The 20,808-nt window shown below is 44.2% G+C and overlaps 1 protein-coding gene and 1 long non-coding RNA gene across 13 annotated transcripts in view; one reads left to right on the top strand and one right to left on the bottom strand.

Annotated features, from left to right (window-relative positions):
* LOC134927903 (cytochrome c oxidase subunit 4 isoform 1, mitochondrial-like) overlaps positions 1 to 20,808 on the bottom strand; it is a 353,718-nt gene that overhangs the window by 218,752 nt on the left and 114,158 nt on the right. Inside the window, exon 1 of one of the 12 annotated variants that reach the window (XM_063923008.1) lies at positions 4,686 to 4,781. The exons of 9 other annotated variants lie outside the window; for them this stretch is intronic. The gene's annotated coding sequence lies outside the window, so the exon portion shown is untranslated. 2 more of the 12 variants (XM_063923003.1, XM_063923012.1) reach the window with 2 other exon arrangements.
* Positions 4,472 to 20,808, top strand: part of LOC134927905 (uncharacterized) — a 32,348-nt gene continuing 16,011 nt past the window's right edge. Inside the window, exon 1 of the long non-coding RNA XR_010177768.1 lies at positions 4,472 to 4,526. This is a non-coding gene — a long non-coding RNA (uncharacterized LOC134927905). The remainder of the gene's footprint in view (positions 4,527 to 20,808) is intronic.

Below are 20,808 nucleotides of genomic sequence, written 5' to 3'. Positions count from 1 at the left end.
GGAAAGATGACGAGCTGGTGATGGCCTGCACGCAGGAGATGTAGTATGGCGCCCAGCTGGTGGTGTGGTCGCTGACGGTGTCTGGCACGCAGGTGACGTTCTGCGCGCTGATGTCTGGCGCGCAGGTGATGGTCTGCACGCTGACGATGTCTGGCGCGCAGGTGACTTTCTGTGCGCTGACGATGTGGGGCGCGCAGGTGATGATCTGCGCGCTGCTGATGCTTGCTGCGCAGGTGATGGTCCTCGCGCTGCTGCCGATGCCTGCTGCGCAGGTGAGGGTCCGCGGGCTGGTGATGTCCTGCGCGCAGGTGTTGTCCTCTGGGCAGGCGTGTCTGGGGAAAAAGAACAAACACATTAGCAAATAAAAAAATAAAAAAAAAAAGATTAGTGCAGCTCATCTGAATGTATTCTTACTATCAGGCCTCCTTTTGGACTGCTTGTCTCCCGCCGTCTTCCGTCTTCTGGGCGGTTCTTCCTCCTCGGGAAAGCCAGCAGGACGGCTAGAGTCCACACCTCCGCGAACTCCTTGGACCATGACAGGGTTCATGCGCCTTTTATTAACGTTCTCCCAGGGTAGCCACTTCAGATTGAGAGCCGGACCACCTCCCGTAGCTGTCTCATGTCGGCGCTGAATCCCCATCTTCTTCTTGGTCTGTCTGTGGCAATCACTGTACCGCTTCATGCAGTTTCTGGTGCTCCGGCGGTTTCCAGATACTGCAGTGACTTGTCTCGCGATGGCATCCCAGATGTTTCGCTTGGTCTTAGCTGCTGTGGTCTGTGGCCTTGGTCCATACAGAACGTCGTAGGACCGACCTGTCGACGGAAATCACTAGGGCACAGTTTTCCGCCTCAGTGTTTCTGGGTCCACGCGGCTTCTTCTGTCCTGCGTCTTCACCAGAGGCATCCTCCTCCGACTGATCCTCTGGCTGGCTTCTTGCCTTTATGGATAAACAAAACATGCATTTAATAAGATCGGTATGTACCTGTGAGTGTCAGTATCCCTGGCAGTGTGCAAAGATACCTGTAGGTGTGCATGGCAGTGCGCAAACTAGGGTGTGTCAAGTTGGATGCTATTGTGTCTGCAGGTGTTGCCTTTTCTTTTTCTTTTGCTTCTCCCTTTGGTCCCTTGACGACCGCGGCTGGTCACTGGATGCCTGTTCGGTCGTATCCTCCTCCTGGGTCGGCTCCCACTCCTCATTGCTGTGCAGGGAAAATTCATCTGAGGGGTGGGGGGAAGGGGGCTGCTTGTTCCTGGACATCTCTGTTGTAAAAAGAAAAAAATTATTTTTACAAATTTAACACACATTACATAATTACATGCAACCACACGTCATGCTGCTGGGACCCCAGTGCTCAAACAGGACCAAACACAACCAAAAAAATTTTAAAAATTGAAAAAAACCTCAGCCAAACAAGCCAAAACCCCCATACAAGCACCCCTGCATATGCTGGAGGTCAACCAGTGCTAAAAAAAGGAGCAAAAAAAAACATGTTTTGGAAACAAACAACAGCACGTCGGCCACATAGCAGATACCGACACACTCTAAAATCACCCCCAAACAAGCCCAAAAGCATCCCTGCATATGCTTGAGGTCAACCAGTGCTAAAATAGGAGCAAAAAAACATGTTTTGGAAACAAACAACATCACATGTCGGCCACATGGCAGATACCGACACGCTCAAAGTCAGCCCAAACAAGCCAAAAAGTACCTCCAGCATGTGCAGGGATGCACCAGTGCTAAAATAGGAGCAAAAAAACATGTTTTGGAAACAAACGACATCACATGTCTGCCACATGGCAGATACCGACACACTCTAAAATCACCCCAAACAAGCCAAAAAGCATCCCTGCACATGCTGGAGGTCAACCAGAGCTAAAATAGGAGCAAAAAAACATGTTTTGGAAACAAACAGCAACACATGTCGGCCACATGGCAGATACCGACATGCTCAAAGTTAGCCCAAACAAGCCAAAAAGTACCTCCAGCATGTGCAGGGATGCACCAGTGCTAAAATAGGAGCAAAAAAACATGTTTTGGAAACAAACGACATCACATGTCGACCACCTCTCGGATACCGACACACTCTAAAATCACCCCAAACAAGCCAAAAAGCATCCCTGCACATGCTGGAGGTCAACCAGTGCTAAAATAGGTGCAAAAAAAACATGTTTTGGAAACAAACAACATCACATGTCGACCACATGGCAGATACCGACACGCTCAAAGTCAGCCCAAACAAGCCAAAAAGTACCTCCAGCATGTGCAGGGATGCACCAGTACCAAAATAGGAGCAAAAAAACATGTTTTGGAAACAAACGACATCACATGTCGACCACCTCTCGGATACCGACACACTCTAAAATCACCCCAAACAAGCCAAAAAGCATCCCTGCACATGCTGGAGGTCAACCAGTGCTAAAATAGGTGCAAAAAAACATGTTTTGGAAACAAACAACATCACATGTCGACCACATGGCAGATACCGACACGCTCAAAGTCAGCCCAAACAAGCCAAAAAGTACCTCCAGCATGTGCAGGGATGCACCAGTACCAAAATAGGAGCAAAAAAACATGTTTTGGAAACAAACGACATCACATGTCGACCACATGGCGGATACCGACACACTCTAAAATCACCCCAAACAAGCCAAAAAGCATTCCTGCACATGCTGGAGGTACCCCAATGCAAAAGCATGACCCAAAAAAACATTTTATGAAAAAAAAAACACGTGAAAAACTACCCCCAAACACAAAACTTAAAAAAAAAAAACATGCAGCAATACAAGCAGGAGCTATATACACATACCTGCACACATATACATACCCCAAACACCCCAAAGCAACGCCACATGTACACCTCATGGCACCCCCCCCCCCCCCCACTACACAAACACATACATGCAACGCCAGACCACATATGGTACTTACCTACAAATGTAGAAATCGCTCAAAAACGACTCTCCTCCGGGGTAACAGGTATCCTCCTGACCGTCCTGGATTAAAGCCTGCTGGGTGTCCAAACGATACCACATCAAACAGCAACCAATTTGCTAGCTCTGCAGCACCTCCACTCCACTCTGCAGGTTCACAAAATGGCTGCTGAGCACGCAGCAAACAAGCCCTATAAAGGGCTCAAAACGGCGGGAAGTCGAATCCAGGACGCCCACTACTCGACGATTGGTCCGTTATTCGACAAGGGGAGTGTCGAATGCGTTTTGTATTGAATATGTCGAATTCATGGTCCCGGGTGGAGGGTTTCGGCTGTCGAGTACAGTCGAATCCTAAAATGGTCGAAAAAAAGGCGCAATTTGTCTGGAATTGCATATACCCCATAGTGTGGGGACCTTGTGCACTGATATAGTCTGGGGATGCAGAACAGTGATCTAGTGCAGGGATGTAGTGTGGGTATGTAGCACTTCTGTATGGCGTAACGTGTATAAGGAGCTCTACTGTGTGGCATAACGTGTTTAAAGAGCTCTATTATGTGGTGTCGTGTATAAGGAGCTCCACTGTGTGGTGTAATGTGTATAAGGAGTGCTACTGTGTGGTGTCATTCGAATTGGGCGTACTATTGTGTGGTCACGCCTATTCCCCACAAGACTGCACCCTTTTTTTTTTTTTTTGGGGGGGGGGGGGGAGGGGAAGAATTTAGCATTCACTGACTGACTGGGAGGGGAATGATTGAGGAAGGGGGGCCCCAAATTGGTGTCTTGCTTAGGGCCCCATGAGGTCTAAATCCGCCTCTGGCTTCAGCATATCAATAAAATGGGATAACACGTCCCCATTTTCTGGAACGCTTCACATCTTAGCCCCCAAACGCCAGCAGCATGTCAATCATGCTGCGGTCTTTGAGGCATTACGACCAATATTGCAGGACCAGATCTTGCCATTCTTAGTGCCATTCTTTTTTTTTTTTTTTTTTTTTAGTTCTCTTTGCTTAGGGTTGTGTCACATAAGCTCCTGCATTTTTATGCTATAATAAACATGTTAATGTGTGCATCTATGTAGGAAATAGTGTATGTGCTGGTTGCAGTGACACATGAACACCCCCTTCCTGCTTGTGTAACACTAGCCTGATCAATATTAGCACTGATACATTACATGGCACTTGGGATTGGGAACCAGCAGAAGAGAAATAAGCCTTTTTACCTACACAGCCAGGGCACCAGCACATGTCATACGACTTTTGGGAGCCCCTACCCTCTCCAGTAGCATTGCACCTGTCGTGGTGACGCACTGTTCAGCAAGTACATTTGTTTCACAAAGAAAACAGTGGCCAAAATGCAGAGGCAGGTGAGGTTTTATCTGTCCACAGGGCACAAACCAGGCGCCTCACGTGGCAGGGTCTGCATAGAGATGCAGCTCTCACCCCAGGAGTCACAGCTGAGCTGGAGTACTAGAGCAGGCTATCCGTCCCCTGGTGCTGGAGCAGGCTATACGTCCCCTGGTGCTGGAGCAGGCTATCCTCGTCGGCAGCAGCCCGCCAATCCCTAACAGCTACAGCAGCGCTGCTGAACAGCTCAGGTACAGACACCCAGCCGCCTTCACGGAACTGTGCTCACCGGCTACTTGGCTCAGTGACTGCTGCCGCCGGCGCTCGGGTGACGCGTCATGCACTACAGAGGATCCAGGGCGGCTAGAGAGGGCCTTCCGCTGTGCTGGTAGATTTTTAAGAAGACTCACTATTATAATGCTCGGTAATTGATCCCCAAGTCAGCCGGCCGGCGGGGGGGTGGGAGTTGCAGCTTGAGTGGGTGGGGTGTCATGCTGCCGCCGCAGGCAGCCTGTACCAGGAATTATTTGTTTCCTGTTTCCAGCTGCACTGTCGATTCTGTGGACAGTAGGCCTATGTTGATGGGGGGCCTGGAGATGCAGCTCCACTTGCTCCATTGTTAATCCGGCTCTGGTGCCAGCATATCAATTCTGCTGTCCCCCATGCTGGTGAGCTGAAATGTGTGAAAAGTGACCCGTTTGGGAGCCCAAATGGCAGTTTTCTCACTGAGTCCAGAACTTTGGTAGGGTTTAGCCATTTTACGTGGCTAAAACCGATCTGTCTGGGTGCAGCGTGCAAAAAAAACAAAAAACAATTGAATTGTGGCCTGCAATCTACCATCACTGTAGACGGGACATCAGGGGCACAGCCGGCGCATAAAACAATTTAATTCTTCCCTTTGAATACATTGTACAAACCACTTGAACATAAATCTGTAAATGCGTTGTAACATTGTTACAATTAGACTGCATACGCACCATGAGATATTGCATACAATATTGCTGATATTGTATGATTGCATACAATATCGCATAGTGTGTACACACGATTTATCATATAATGCGCGGCCCCGCGGGTCGCATTTGACATCCAACATCTGACCTGCATGCAGTCTTGATGGTGCAATATCGTGAGCTTTTTTGTAGTGTGTACATACAACCATACGATTTTAGGACATTGACGTCAGCCTGGACCCTCCTCCTCCTTCTTGTGCTTCTGCTCCCTTAAAAACAACTCCAGCCCCATAAGATATAATTTCATCTTATCTTATTGTTTAATTGTATAGTGTGTATGCCTGATATCTTATGCCGGGAAATTGTATACAATACCGCATGGGGCGCACATCGTACTAGTGTTTACACAGCCTTGCAGTATAATGTACAATCAATTATTTTCCCAGCCTCTGGATTATTCATCATCATATATGCATTCTGTAGTTCTTCACAGGGTGTGTAAAAGGTGTATTGTATTTAGTGATGAGCGGGATCGGTTCCTCGGAATCCGAACCCCCCCGAACTTCACCCATTTTACACGGTTCCGAGGCGGACTCGAATCTTCCCGCCTTGCTCGGTTAACCCGAGCGCGCCCGAACGTCATCATCCCGCTGTCGGATTCTCGCGAGATTCGTATTCTATATAAGGAGCCGCGCGTCGCCACCATTTTCACTCGTGCATTGGAGATGATAGGGAGAGTAGGTGTGCAGCGTTCTCTCAGTTGTGTTCAGTGTGCTGCAAATATCTGTGCTCAGTGTGCTGAAAATATCTACGTTCTCTGCCTGAAAAATGCTCCATATCTGTGCTCAGTGTGCTGCAAATATCTGTGCTCAGTGTGCTTTATTGGGGGGACTGGGGACCACCAGTATTATGTAGTAGGAGGACAGTGCAGAGTTTTGCTGACCAGTGACCACCAGTATTATACGTTCTCTGCCTGAAAAACGCTCCATATCTGTGCTGCATTGTAGTATATAGTAGGAGGACAGTGCATAATTTTGATGACCAGTGACCACCAGTATTATATCAGTACGGTACAGTAGTCCAATGCTCTACCTACCTCTGTGTCGTCAAGTATACTTTCCATCCATACCTGTGGTGCATTTTAGTTGTTGTGCACAGTATATATAGTAGGAGGACAGTGCATAATTTTGCTGACCACCAGTATATAATATATAGCAGTACGGTACAGTAGTCCACTGCTCTACCTCTGTGTCGTCAGGTATACTACAAAAGTTCAGTAAAATGACCCAAAAATCAAAATTAAAAGCATCTGAGGAGAAGCGTAAACTTGCCAATATGCCATTTACGACACGGAGTGGCAAGGAACGGCTGAGGCCCTGGCCTATGTTCATGGCTAGTGGTTCAGATTCACATGAGGATGGAAGCACTCATCCTCTCGCTAGAAAACTGCAGTGCCACTCCTAGATGGGCCAGGTGTTTGTGTCGGCCACTTGGGTCGCTTAGCTTAGTCACACAGCTACCTCATTGCACCTCTTTTTTTCTTTGCATCATGTGCTGTTTGGGGACTATTTTTTAAATCTGCCATCATGTCTGACACTGCAGTGCCACTCCCAGATGGGCCAGGTGTTTGTGTCGGCCACTTGGGTCGCTTAGCTTAGTCACACAGCGACCTTGGTGCGCCTGTTTATTTCTTTGCATCATGTGCTGTTTGGGGACTATTTTTTCAAGTGCCATCCTGTCTGACACTGCAGTGCCACTCCTAGATGGGCCAGGTGTTTATGTCGGCCACTTGGGTCGCTTAGCTTAGTCACACAGCGACCTTGGTGCACCTCTTTTTTTCTTTGCATCATGTGCTGTTTGGGGACTATTTTTTTAAGTGCCATCCTGTCTGACACTGCAGTGCCACTCCTAGATGGGCCAGGTGTTTATGTTGGCCACTTGGGTCGCTTAGCTTAGCCATCCAGCGACCTTGGTGCACTCTTTTTTTATTTGCATCATGTGCTGTTTGGGGACTATTTTTTGAAGTGCCATCCTGTCTGACACTGCAGTGCCACTCCTAGATGGGCCAGGTGTTTGTGCCGGCCACTTGGGTCGCTTAGCTTAGTCATCCAGCGACCTTGGTGCAAATTTTAGGGCTAAAAATAATATTGTGAGGTGTGAGCTGTTCAGAATAGACTGGAAATGAGTGGAAATTATGGTTATTGAGGTTAATAATACTATGGGATCAAAATGACCCCCAAATTCTATGATTTAAGCTGTTTTCGAGGGTTTTTTGTAAAAAAAAACACCCGAATCCAAAACACACCCGAATCTGACAAAAAAATTTCAGGGAGGTTTTGCCAAAACGCGTCCGAATCCAAAACACGGCCACGGAACCGAATCCAAAACCAAAACACAAAACCCGAAAAATGTCCGGTGCACACCACTAATTGTATTATGATGCAGGTTGCATTATGTAAAACTGAAGTTGATCATTAACTTGAAGCTCACAAAGCTAGTCTACATTACCGTTTTTATTGCACTTTAGCTACATTGATTGAGTCACCTGTCAGTTTATTGTCTCTCACTAGGCCCCTCGATAGATAACAGCCCAACAGTCACTACACTTGCTATTGTGTTAAGAATAACTAGCCCTAGCATGCACATTGTTAGATGATCATAACACTCCACTGTGCTTTGTGTCTCATGTGAGCTGTACTCATAGTAAATATCCAGTTTATGTAAACGAGAAGAGTGAGAGAAATGTTTGTGGTGATACTGTTTCTTTATTACAAGGTAAGTAGTGCAGTTACTAGAATGAAAGGCACCTGGAGTCAGCAGATGTTACATGAATGGGTTTAAGTGCTTTGCCTGATAAGCTCATCAGAACTCCACAAACAGCTGCTGCTGCTAAGAGCAATTTATTTTCAACTCAGAAATAGAAGAGTTGAGATTTTGACACTAAAGTCTTTAGGGATAACTTTCAAATGATATGTAAATAGTATGTAAATCAAATTATAATATTTTGAAAACTAACAATCCCTGATCAAGAACTACAGGAAACGTTTGACCTCTGTAATTGACAACCGAGGTTATATTACAAAGTATTGAGTTAAACTTTTTGATTGTCCAAATATTTATTTTCCGCAAGAATATACAATTAAATTGTTTAAAAATCATACAATGTGATTTCCTAGTTTTTTTTTCCAGATTCTGTCTCTCACAGTTGATGTGTACCTATGATGGAAATTACAGACCTCTCTCATCTTTTTAAGTGGGTCAACTTGCACAATCGGTGGCTGTCAAAATACTTCTTTGTCCCACTGTATATACCTAACAAGCACATAGAGAAAATAAAAAACACCTGTTACCATTCAAACAGTAGAAAAACGGAAATACCATATATGGAATTCCGCTTACTGCAAGTAAAAAACCTGTACAGCTTACTAGAATAAAGTGCAATATATATGCATATAGCCAAGCAATTAATAAAGGTAGCTAGCATGCTGGATCCATACCGGGTGTTCGGCCATGTTCAAGCACCTGAAACCTTCGCTGCCATCTATTAAATTGGCTACTGAGAGCGGTGTAACCGACCAGCCAGTCGCTAGACATTTCTTAACAGAGGGTGACAATCTATCCACTTTAAGATACATCATTATTGACCATATACCAGCGTTTTTGCACCGTGGCCATAGGTCCTTGAAACCTTTACAATGTGAAGCAAATGGATTTTTAGACTAGGTATGGTGTCCCCTAGGGGGTTAAATGAACAGACTAGTCTGCACTGTTTCCTATAAGATATTGTGTTTTTGGACAGTGTGTGTTTAAATTCCTTATCACTGGCAACTGTTGCAAGGATCTAATATTCAGTGTAAATTATGTAACAATGGGGGTCATTGTGACCCGTTCGCACGCAGCGGTTCTTCGCTGCGGTGCGAACGGGTCTGGAATGCGCATGCGCGGCGCCCAGCAACAGAGGTCACCGGGCAATGACGCTAACAGAGAAGAAAGCGGTCGCAGCGGCGACCGCAAGAAGATGGACAGCAGGAGGGCGTTCCGGGGCGTCAACTTACCGCTTGCTGCCGTTTTCGGGGAGTGGTAAGTAAAATGTAGGCGTGTCCAGGCGAACGGAGGGTGGAGGTGTGACGTCAAAGGCGGCCCCATCATCGCTGGATCCGTCGCACAGGGTAAGTATGTCCAAGGCTGGTCTTGTTTTGAGTGAAACTTTTTTAGCATAGCAGGGCTGCACAAGCGTTCGCAGCCCTGCTATGCTAACATACACTCCCCCATAGGTGGAGATTAGTTGATCGCACCAGCAGCAAAAAAGTTGCTGGGTGCGATCAACTCGGAATGACCCCCAATGCAGGGACGGATCTAGACTTTTATTTTAGGGGGGGCAGTTTACTGTTTAATCTTGACTCCTCCCCTCTCCAGTCCCAACTCTTCCCATCCTCCTCTCTCAATTCTGACTGAACTTTTTGCATGAGACTGAGATAGAGCTTTGTGATTGTTCTATGTACTTGTGACTGTGCTATGGGGTAATTGTATTTATTAGCCCTAGTACCCACACACCAGCAAGTGAGGGGCAAATGCTCTGTAACCCTTGCTCTCCTGGCTCCTCTGTGCTGCTGTGGTATGGGCTGCAGCACATCGTTCTGCCTCAGGCTCTCCCTGGAGAGCTCTCTTCTGCTCAAAAGTGGGCGTGGCTATGACTGTGTTAGGGGGGCGCTCGCCCCCTTCGCCCCCCCTAAATACGGCCCTGCCCCAATGTGTTGACAACAATGTGTATCAAGTGACTCTTTTTGATTAGCTATGATTCTAACATCTTGTACTCAGTTTCTGTTTATGTTCATTCTGTTTTGTCTATTTGTATTTTTTCTGGTAGCCATGACTACGGGAGCAACTGGATGACATCATTTATGGGCATCCTCCATGTATCCCGGCAGCGGCAGCTGTCAGTGCACGTGGGGGCAATGGTGGATATTAGATCAGTGTTTATGGGTATCCGAATGCTAGGTCGACATGGATAAGGTTGACAGTCAATAGGTCGACCACTAATGGTTGACAGGCATTAGGTCAACATGGTCAATGGTTGAGATGGACAAAAGGTTACATGTCAATGGCCAACACAGGAAAAGGTCGACATGGCAATTTGTTTTCAATTTTTTTAAATACTTTTTTCATACTTTACAATCTACATGGACTATGATTGGGAATAGTAACCAGTGCTGAGAGCAGCAGTAGCGGAGTGAGATACCTTGCCCGAAGCATGGCAGGTGAAGTGAGTCATGTGAGGGGACGCGGTGCACTAATTGAGGTTCCCGGGCACTTTACAGAGTAAAAGAGACACCAACAAAAAAACCTCATGTCTACCTTTTCCGGTGTCAACATTTTCTGTGTCTACCTTTCTGTCATGTTGATCTTTTCCGGGTGTCGACCTTGTGGCTGCTGACCTTTTGGGGTCAACCTTGACGCTGTCCACCTTTTTCTGGTCGACTAAGACAGCCATACCCATATTTATATTCTATTATCTGACGACAAGATATTAAAGTTTAGAAACATTGATTTGCCACTGCTGTCTTGCGTGATTCATGTTCCTGAGTGCCACCTCTGTTACAGTATATATATATATATATATATATATATATACATACACACACACACACATATATACACACACACACGGTCGAGTCCCATTATTATGACCATCTCCTGCATTTATTTGACGTTGGCAGCGAGTAGCCCATTAAGTACGTCACGTGTCGTACGCTGGCTTGGTGGGTATATAAGGTGTGTCCAGCATTGCTCAGCAGTGATACAAGATTTTCTATTGCTGGGATAAGCAGTGACAGAAAATCTATTCTATCACTACAGCTTCATAAATAGACCCCATATTTCCACTTGTAAAAATTAATTCTACTGTAGAATTACTTTCTTGCATGTCGGTTCTCTTATTGGTTTCTTGGGAAATTCCTTACATAATCAATCCAGAATATATGTATTCCTGACTGATTTAGTATTTGCCACATTCCGGTCTACAGCTCCCATAATTATTATTTCACTTTTTGTTGACATCTCAGAGATTTCCTCTGTTAACCATACAGTATAATTGCTTATGCTGTCCAGATGGGCTTTAAAATGTTCCTTTTCTTTCAGTAGTAGAAGGAAGTAAATTGACTCAATTCTGTGTTCAGTGCCCTACAATATGAATATGAGGGATTCAAAAATGTAAATAAAAATTGGTCTGAAAAGGGTTTTAGGGTTGGGGTCCGTGGCTTGTGCACATTGCAGGCTTAAAACTATTTTTTAGCCTACAACTATTCCTCTATCATTTAAAAAAAAAAGTGGTTATAAACAAGTTTAATGATTTATATATGTTATGATCTTAATGTAAACAGTATAAACAACAAGTTATGTGTTCAGCCCTGCCAGCTGTGAATTATATGTAGTTGACATTGTATAATAGCAAAATGACAAAGTCCAATGCCTAACTAAAGTATAGCACAAATTAGTGGCAAATTAAAAAAAAAATACAAATACAATTCTAATAAAATAAGCAATTTAAAAAAAAAAAAGATAATTATAGACATGACAGGGGAATGGTTAGTGTTATATAAAATGTTATTATGTTTCAAGATAATGTTACAACCTTATTTAAAATATCACTTAGGGGACTATTTTAGAAGTGGAAATAAGCCCATATGGCCAGTAAAAGTGGGTATACACCTAGCCGATGGATCAGCCATTCAGCCAATCTGCCAACCTGTCTGTTGATTGGTAAGTGCATACACAGTTATCAATCAACGACCCTGCCTGATGTCAGTCACCAGCACTCCCTGCTACACACAGGCAGATGCGGCAATATAACTGTAGATATATCTGTTATTGGCTATGCTGCTAGGCTTGACACTATGTGTCTGTGAACGATGTTTACAGACATATCAGGTGTACACACCTGCCAACAGGCTCGCAATATACTGGCCGTTCGATTGTACAATATATCGTTCAGTGTGTATCCAGCTTAAGTGACAGTTGGAAGTTGTCATCTCAGTGCTGAGGAGCTGTGGATGGCTCCTCGAGAAGGACAGGGTGATAGTGGAAACCACATTGCCCATGCAACTCCAAGAGGGGGAGAAAGAGAGCCTGGTAAATCTAACTATATGAAGCTAGGTGTAATAGTTAAGTAGCTTCATATAGCCAAATATCCTGGCTAAAATGAGAACATTGGATCACCTTGGTTAAATCTGTAGGTGCATTCAGGAACCTTGATCTTCAACCAACAACATTAGACTACCATTGATCAGGAGGAAATCCTCACTTTTGCTAGAGCAGCAGGATGCTCTAGCAATTACCATACTAAAGTGATACTACATTATTTATCATGACGATATGTAGCGATGCATGATGATTGTTACCCCACGGGCATGTTAAATAGACACCTTAAAATCTAGCATAACTCTACATGTTTTTAATGCTTTCTAAGGGGTTGTCCAAGAAAAATAATCACTCCTAACAGAATGCAAGAGGTTTATGCAGCAGGTGTAATCGGTGCGGACAAGAAGCAGCAATAAAGTAAATGACATGGAGATATCTAACATTGCTGACGTCATTATCTGCTACTACAGTACTTACATGTTGCCTATTGTATTCATGAAATACCCAGCTGAATGTGGTACAACATAGGTATAATTCTAATCATGTGGATGAGTCCTAAATGTCTTTCATTTGTTTACACTTTGTGCAACTTGTTCAAAATATAAGCAGACCTCCTAACATTTTAAAATACAAAACAATCATATATAAGATATCTTACAAACAATATAATAGCGATGCACTTTCTCTTATTTCTCAGGCACACATGCAGCCTGGCAGACTTCTGTATAAAAGTTTCTCATATATCCCAATCTAATATGTAGACCCACAAACTCCTTATAGCACTGAAATACAAAGTTACTTAGTAAATACAACATTTAAATGACCATTGTGAGCTACAGTAAAAGAATCATCTTGGAAGTCATTGGAGGTGTTTGTAGAGATACGTTCAGAAGGAAGGAGGACACTGGAATTTTGAACCAAAAGCAGAACAGTTGTGTGTATACTGTAGGTAGACTGAAGAAAAACACTGAGACTGAAAACAAATATTTGGCATTTCTACAGGACAAAGGACCCTATACACAGGGGCGGATCCAGAAAAAAATGAAAGGGGGGGTACCATGATAGGGGAACGGTAAGTTATATTTACATGCACCTAAGGCCCACATGCTCCCAGATAAGGGATGTGGTATGACCTCACAGAATACGCCATCAGGTAATGATTGGCTGGTTTATTGCCAATGTTTCACCCTGATGAAAAGGCTGATTGGGCCTTGAAATGTTGGTCACCTGCTCCATTAGTTATGGGAGCCTGGAAGGCACCCTAGCACTATATAATTATTAAAGTTTTTAGTTGGTGGTGGCAGACGCAGCATACCTTGTTTTGGGCACTGCACTGAGACTCAGACTGCAGGACACGAACTGCCCATCTTTGATTAGCAGAAGCAGCCAGCTGGATCTCCAACAAGCAGCAGAAGACATCTGCAGGATAGCCCTTTCACAATCACACGGGCCGCCTTCTCAAAGCTGAGGCTGAGTTTGACTGCACCTAGCATGGTGGTAAAGGAAGTGGAGGAGGAAGCGCTGTGAATCTGTGCCGTGCAGTGAGGGCTAATGAAGCCTCCTGCGCGTCATAAGTAACAGTCTTACTCGATGCTGGCATTTGAACCCCGCGCCTGGGCTGGACTCTGGCCGGCTGGCAGTGGGGGAGGTAGGTTGCGGTGTGAGCAGGGAGAGGCTGTAGCTGTAACCATTTGTTACCACACGGACTTGCTGTTAGAGCCGCGGCGGATCCTAGTGCCTGCCGGCTCTTTTATCAAATCTGACTGACGGAAATAGCAGTAGCTGCTGCTGTTTTCCTTTTGAAAAAAAAAGAAGTCCGAAACGACAGGGGGGATGGGGCACGGGCCCAAATGCCTTCCCCCCTGGATCCGCCTATGCCTATACAGGTTGCAAAGACTGCTAAAAAGCAGTCGTTGCAATCAAATAGTTACCGCCCAGAAATAGAGAAAAAAACACCCATTGCAGAAATTGCGAATGCATCGCAATTCGCAATGTGATCACATAACCATACGCAAATACCGGAACATCGCTGACATCAGAGACCCACCCGAAAAACACCTTGCAACGCCTGTGTTTTTACAAACACACCCACAAAATGCCATGTTTCCTCCCCTAAACACTGGCTACCTGTCAATCAAAATGTGATTGTGTTGAAGCACAATGCGTTTGCAGAAATGATTGTTAATTGCTGGTGCGCACGTACAGTGCGAATGTTGTGCATGCACTGTCGTTAGATAATCAACCGGATTGCGATTCTCGAATTTTGAAATCCAACCTGAATAGGGTCCAAAGTTCAGAATTTTTGACAAGTATAGAAAGACTGAACTATCATTTAAGGGGTGTAGCCAGAGCCGGCCTTAGGCATAGGCAAACTAGGCAATTGCCTAGGGCATTTGATATGCCTAGGGGCATCAGCAACTTCTGCTGATTAAAATGATATGCGGCATGCCTATATTCTGTGTGTAGCATTTAATATGCAGATACAGACACAGTCTCACACAGTATATAGGCATGCTGCATATCATTTTAATCAGCAAAACCTGCTTGTGCATCCTAGCCACATAGCAATGCAAATAAGATGCATTTTCATTAAAAAAGGTGCCAGATGTTAGCATTGAGGCAATATTTATGAGGACACATCTGTATCCAAGCAGAGGCAGAGGTCACAGTGTTAGTGGCAGTGTGATTGCTGTGGGCATGTGAGTGGGTTGGCTGTGCAGTAGTGTTCGGAATATGTGTAAGGAGCATTATGTGTGTCATGTAAAAATGCATTAATAATGTGCAACATATGTGTAAGGGGCACTATGTGTGTCATTATGTGTATAAGGGCATTAATAATGTGCGGCATATGTGTAAAAGGGTACTACTGTATGTATGTCATTATGTGTATAGAGGCACTAATAATGTGCAGCAAATGTGTAGGGGGCACTATGTGTGTCATTATGTGTATAAGGGCATTAATAATGTGCGGCTTATGTGTAAGGGACATTATGTGTAAAAGGGCATTAATAAAGGTTGTCATAATGTGTAGGGCGCATTATGTTTATAAGGACATTAATAATGTGTCTCATATGTGTAAGGGGCATTACTGTGTGGAATTATGTGTATAAATGCTTTACTAATGTGTGGCATTATGTGTATTAGGTGCTCTAATATGTGGCGTTGCGTATAAAAAGGGCACTACTGTGTCGTCTAATTTGAATAAAGAGCAATAGGGTGTGATGTAATGTGAATAAGGGGCTCTACTGTGAGTAGTAACGTTTATAAGGTAAAGTGATACTACTGTGGGATGTAATATGAATTATGAACACTATCGCATGATCAAATGTGAATGAAGTTGCAGTACTGTGTGGCGTAATTGGAATTGGAGTTACTGTTGTGTGGCCATGCCCCTTGCCAGCAAAAACACACCCCTTTTTGGGCTGTGCGCCAAATGTGCAAACTGTTCCTATTTAAAATATAGGGGGTACAAACACCAAAATAAGGACTGCTATGGGTGAGGGGTGATGGTGCTGGGAAAGAAGTGCAAGGTCAGAGGCGGAACCAGCGGTGGTGCTAGGGGGCACCAGCCAAAATCTTGCCTAGGGCATCATATTGGTTAGGGCCGGCTCTGGGTGTAGCCTTACAATAGAAGGGTTTAATTGGCCCTGCTTTTCATGTGGCCAAATTTCCAATCAGCAATGTTGACAAGTCTGAAAGAAACGTCTTTAGGAGAGATTTGTTGGATATCCTTGGACAACAGGAAGAAATTTGCAATGATCAATTTTCAATAGGCATGTATCAGGGTTCAACAGCAGTATTTAATGGCTTGCGTGGAATGCGTTTGGAGTTTGTTAGTATCATTTATAATAATACCTATTTATTGGTTTTATATAATTGTGTATTAGTAAAAGTGTCTACAGTTATCTACAGTTTATGTCATCCTTTCCCTGGAGAGTGTTGTGGAAAAATCAACGTGGACAGTTGTGGTCAGATCAGAGTTTATATTGATAATGGCAGAGCAAGATTACAATAAAGTGACAGTCAGCATGCACTTACAAGTAATTACAAGGGAGCTCCATCTGCCTCCCGAACATTGCATAGATGGCCCCTAATATTGCATTTTACAAAGAATTACTCCACCCAAGCTTGGACCAATCACAGCAGGCCTTGAGGCCCATTCCTCCTTATCGAACACCATCTGGTCCTGGGTGGGCACATGACACAAATAAGCAAGACTAGGGTGACTTAGCAAGTTCTTGTCCCGTACCTACATTCTTTGTCAGCAAAACATCTTACATAATAATGTCTGTTACGTATTACATGATATTAAAAAGTCAGAATAGATTCTATACATTGCTTAAATTTCCTTAACAATTCTCACCCTTTTGATAATTTTATTATCACACATATATAAAAACATAAACTAAAAGGTAACAATGGCAGTACTACTAATGCTAAGAAGGTGGTGTGACTGTGACTGGGGATGATATAGCCACAGACGCACCTGGGCCTACCCTGACTCTGTTGCCACACCCCGCAGTCAATTGGTACCTGCAGGTCAAAGTCTTGTCCTTTAGCAGCCGCTTTTCCCGGGCGAATTAGGTCCACCCAGTACTCTGATGCCCCCAGGTTTTATTATGTGACAAAGTACCAATTGAGACAGGATGTATGCAAGAGGAAGAACTGACTAAGTACTGCCTCGCGGTTGCTATTCTGCTAAGCATTCACACACCTTTATTGAAGCATTCACACACCTATCTATCTAGCTGTAAGAATAGTAACAGCAGCCAGAGGTGCACTAGGGCACAGAGACCACTCGGTGAATTCGCTGGAATCGGAATGACTGACTCGTCGAAATCACTTCTCGGGATAAACTCCCTCTGGGGTGGTGTCCAAACTGTCGAAGTGCACCTGCGGGACCCTCTTTCAGAGATGATGTCTTCCACCCAACTCTTACAACAACTGAGGGGTCTCTCAGAAGAGATGGGCAGTTGGGCTGGGCCATCAGACGGTCATCTCTGTGGCTGTTATCATTCTTCCTATTAGGCGAGCGAATCCACATTTTTCCTGAAATGAGAAATACAGCACATTAAGCATTTCCAAGCGATCAAAAGAAATACAATCAATCCTATCACTACCACTATGGGTTTTATTAAATCCGATAATAGATTGTTAAACCATACACCAATTGACCCCATCCAGGAGAAGGGATTCCATCCCTCCTTGGATATGTCTCTAGCTTGTTTCTGTAATTCCTTTACTTTATTCATGTGCTCTTCTATGGGGTCATGTGAGTCCTCAATCCAGGTACAACATTCCTCCCCTATAACAGCACAAGTTCCTCCCTCCATAGCTAACAAATAAATGAGAGCCATCCTATTTTGTAGGGTCACCTTCCTAATTTGAGCCTTTTCTTCATTGATAGCATGGATGGCACTTGTGGTCTCATTAATTATCCCATCCATAATATTTGCATATTTATTTAACTTATTTGCTAATTCAATTCCCCAGCCTGTCCAGGCAGGGAACCACATCCAGGCTTTATCTGCTGCAGTAAACAATTCTCTCTTGTATCTAGTCTCTCTAGGGCTTGTTTCTATCATATTGGTAAAAGAGATGTTCTCACGTTGTCTTATGGCTGGCACAACTCTTCCTATAGTGCAGTTCCCCCATGCTCCCATAGGAAGCCATGAGTATGCCCTATTTCCACAAATATAGTATAGGCCTTGCTTCAGCACCCTAGGGATTATTTTACCATGGTTTCCCAACCAGCTCTGAAACCATACCATATTATTGTGCACTTGGGTCTTACAATCCCAATCATTCTCATCCATCTGGTTAGGAGAGGCACACCTAGGGGCACAAAGAGCTTTCATATTTGCACACCAACATTGATTGTTACAGTTACAGTTCACCTTGTCACATAACTTTTCATTGTATTCCATGTTAAACACTAAGGCAGCATTTTTACAATTTGTTTCTCCAACATATACCTTAGGTAAGTTGACTAGGTGACCTTTTAGTTCAGCCACGTGGTTAATAAACATAGGCCCTATGCACATAGTGGGCGGAGAGATTATACCAGCAATTTCTAAATATATTCCTAGGTCTGAAAGAGCATTGTGAGCAGTGTGATTTATGTCTATTTCAACATTATAGCTATAATCTGTGAGGTTAAGATCATTCATCGAGATAGGGATACCAATCAAAGGGATTCCTTTATGGTTAGCAGGAACATAAGAACAGATCCAACAGTCAGTGGCGTTCAGCTCCTTAGCGGTCTGCTGATGTAGAAGCCATATAGAGTTCTTTTGCTGTTCTCCTTTCACCTGCACACACTGATATAAAGCACAAACAAGCAGGCAGAAAAACAAGCGTATCTTAACAGTCCATTCAGTTCTCTTCTCCCCGGGGGCCCCATGCTTTTAGGACCAGTTTGCATCATTGACCTGAAAGTTAATTTTCTTACAGTGAGAAGCGTATTTTCCTCTCCACTTTGACGGAGGTCACTGTGGTCAATAGCACCTGGTACGGGCCATCAAATCGGGGTTCCAGATGTGTCTTGTGGATCTGGTAAAGAAGAAAACACTTTGCCATGCAAATTAGTCAGTGGCTTATGAAGCTGAACAACGTAGTCAGTAAGAGAAGCGTACTGTCCATGCAATTTGAGTGGCAGCCTGCCAAACAGTATCTCAAATGATGAAAGTCCATGTAATCCCTTTGGGGTATACCTCATTGCAAAAGGATCTACTAGTAAAGCTTGTACCCATGTAAGTTTTGTTTGCTCACAGATCTTAGACATTTTTAATACGCTATTTGCTCTCTCAACCGTTTCATGTAGGCCATACCTGCACACAAATTCAGATATCAATTTCTTTGCTGTTACTGCAGCCGTTACCTTGGCAACAGGCCACGCCTCTATCTACAAGGAGAACATAACCATTCTGTTATAAAGTATTTCAAATACTGTGCAAACCAAAATATAGCAATCATAGCAATCATTCCCCCTTTGGAAACATATGAAGGGAGATGTGCACACAATCGACCATCCTCATGTTTCCAAACAATATTTATTTATTTATTTGCAACCTGCCTTCCCCCATTTACCAAGTGTTTGGGGACCTGCCTGATTTGACATACTTTCTCTCTTGAGAACACGGGCTGCTCCACCGTCCACCAGATACTCCACTGAGTAAAAAGGCATTTCAGAGAGGGTCAAGTGGACAACGGCATCACCCCCCTACTCTCCGAGTGTTAGGAAACGAGTACAATGTTACAAATTGAGACCCTGGAGCTCTGTGGAATGTGTGACAACTGGGGAGTTCCAGTACTCATGAGTGAAGCTGCGGTCAGTATGAATGGCCGCAGCAAGACCTTTTCTAACCCTATAACCATTACTCCTCCCAGTGGTCAGATGGTGCCTGAGGTGCTAGTCTTCTGCCCAAGGCAGCCGCGTTTGAATGGGCGAATTAGGTTCGCCCAAACTCCGATGCCCTCCAGTCTTACAAGGTTACAAGGCACCACCTGAGACTGCGAGTGAGGGGAAAACTAGCTACAGCTAAGGTGACTATAACATGAGAACTAAACAAACAAGTTATGTGCGGCGCTGCCGCCAGTACAAAAACACAAAACTAAGGCTAGTGGGAAGACCCACAAAATATGACACTGTAGTTACCAGGCTAGTAAACAAAAGTATAGCACTCTAAATAAGTACATAAGAAATCCTGGCATGCAAACAGAAATATATCCTAAAATACATGAACCGAATGCAGCTAGTGGGAAGACCCACAAAATATGTCACTGTAGTTACCAGATTAGTAACCAAAAGTATAGCACTCTAAAGTACATAAGAAATCCTGACATGCAAACAGAAATATAACATACAATACATGAACCGAATGTAAACAGGAATGAACCACTGCTGTGGCTCATAACATCAAGATGACTGGTAACACTGGAAGCCCTCCCTGTCAGGCGCTATCCTGCCCCCCTTTTTGGAGCTGGACAATTTTTTTGCAATGTGGCCCTGTTTCACACAATTGTAGCACTTCACATTTCTGGACTCCCAATTGTTCCTCCCTCTAAATTTACCCCTCTGGGGGTTACCAGGTGTGTCAACTACCATCACCCTCTGGACCATTTTCTTCTGTACCTCCTGTATATTTCTCTGTCTTCAGCTGGCTAAACTCACTTGTACCAGGCATGACCTGCTCTCTAATAAGTTAGGCTGAGGCTTGAGGCAAGCGATATTCCTCAGCCCTTTCATCTCTCTCACCTTGGGTTATTTTAGGAGTGATGACAAGCTCACCTTCCACTCCACACAAAATCCTTCCTCCCCCTCTTTCTCATCTGACTGTACCTCCCCTCCTTGCTGATTTGCCCTTCCTGTTCTTGTTTCTGATGTAAAAAAAATACTTTGGGCTTTTTGCTGTCTTTTATAAGATTCTACCATCCACCTACT

This window comes from Pseudophryne corroboree, chromosome 5, assembly GCF_028390025.1.
Source record: "Pseudophryne corroboree isolate aPseCor3 chromosome 5, aPseCor3.hap2, whole genome shotgun sequence".
NCBI lineage: Eukaryota > Metazoa > Chordata > Amphibia > Anura > Myobatrachidae > Pseudophryne > Pseudophryne corroboree.
Note: the sequence above shows the minus strand (reverse complement) of the source record. Positions and strands in the feature narration are given on the sequence as shown.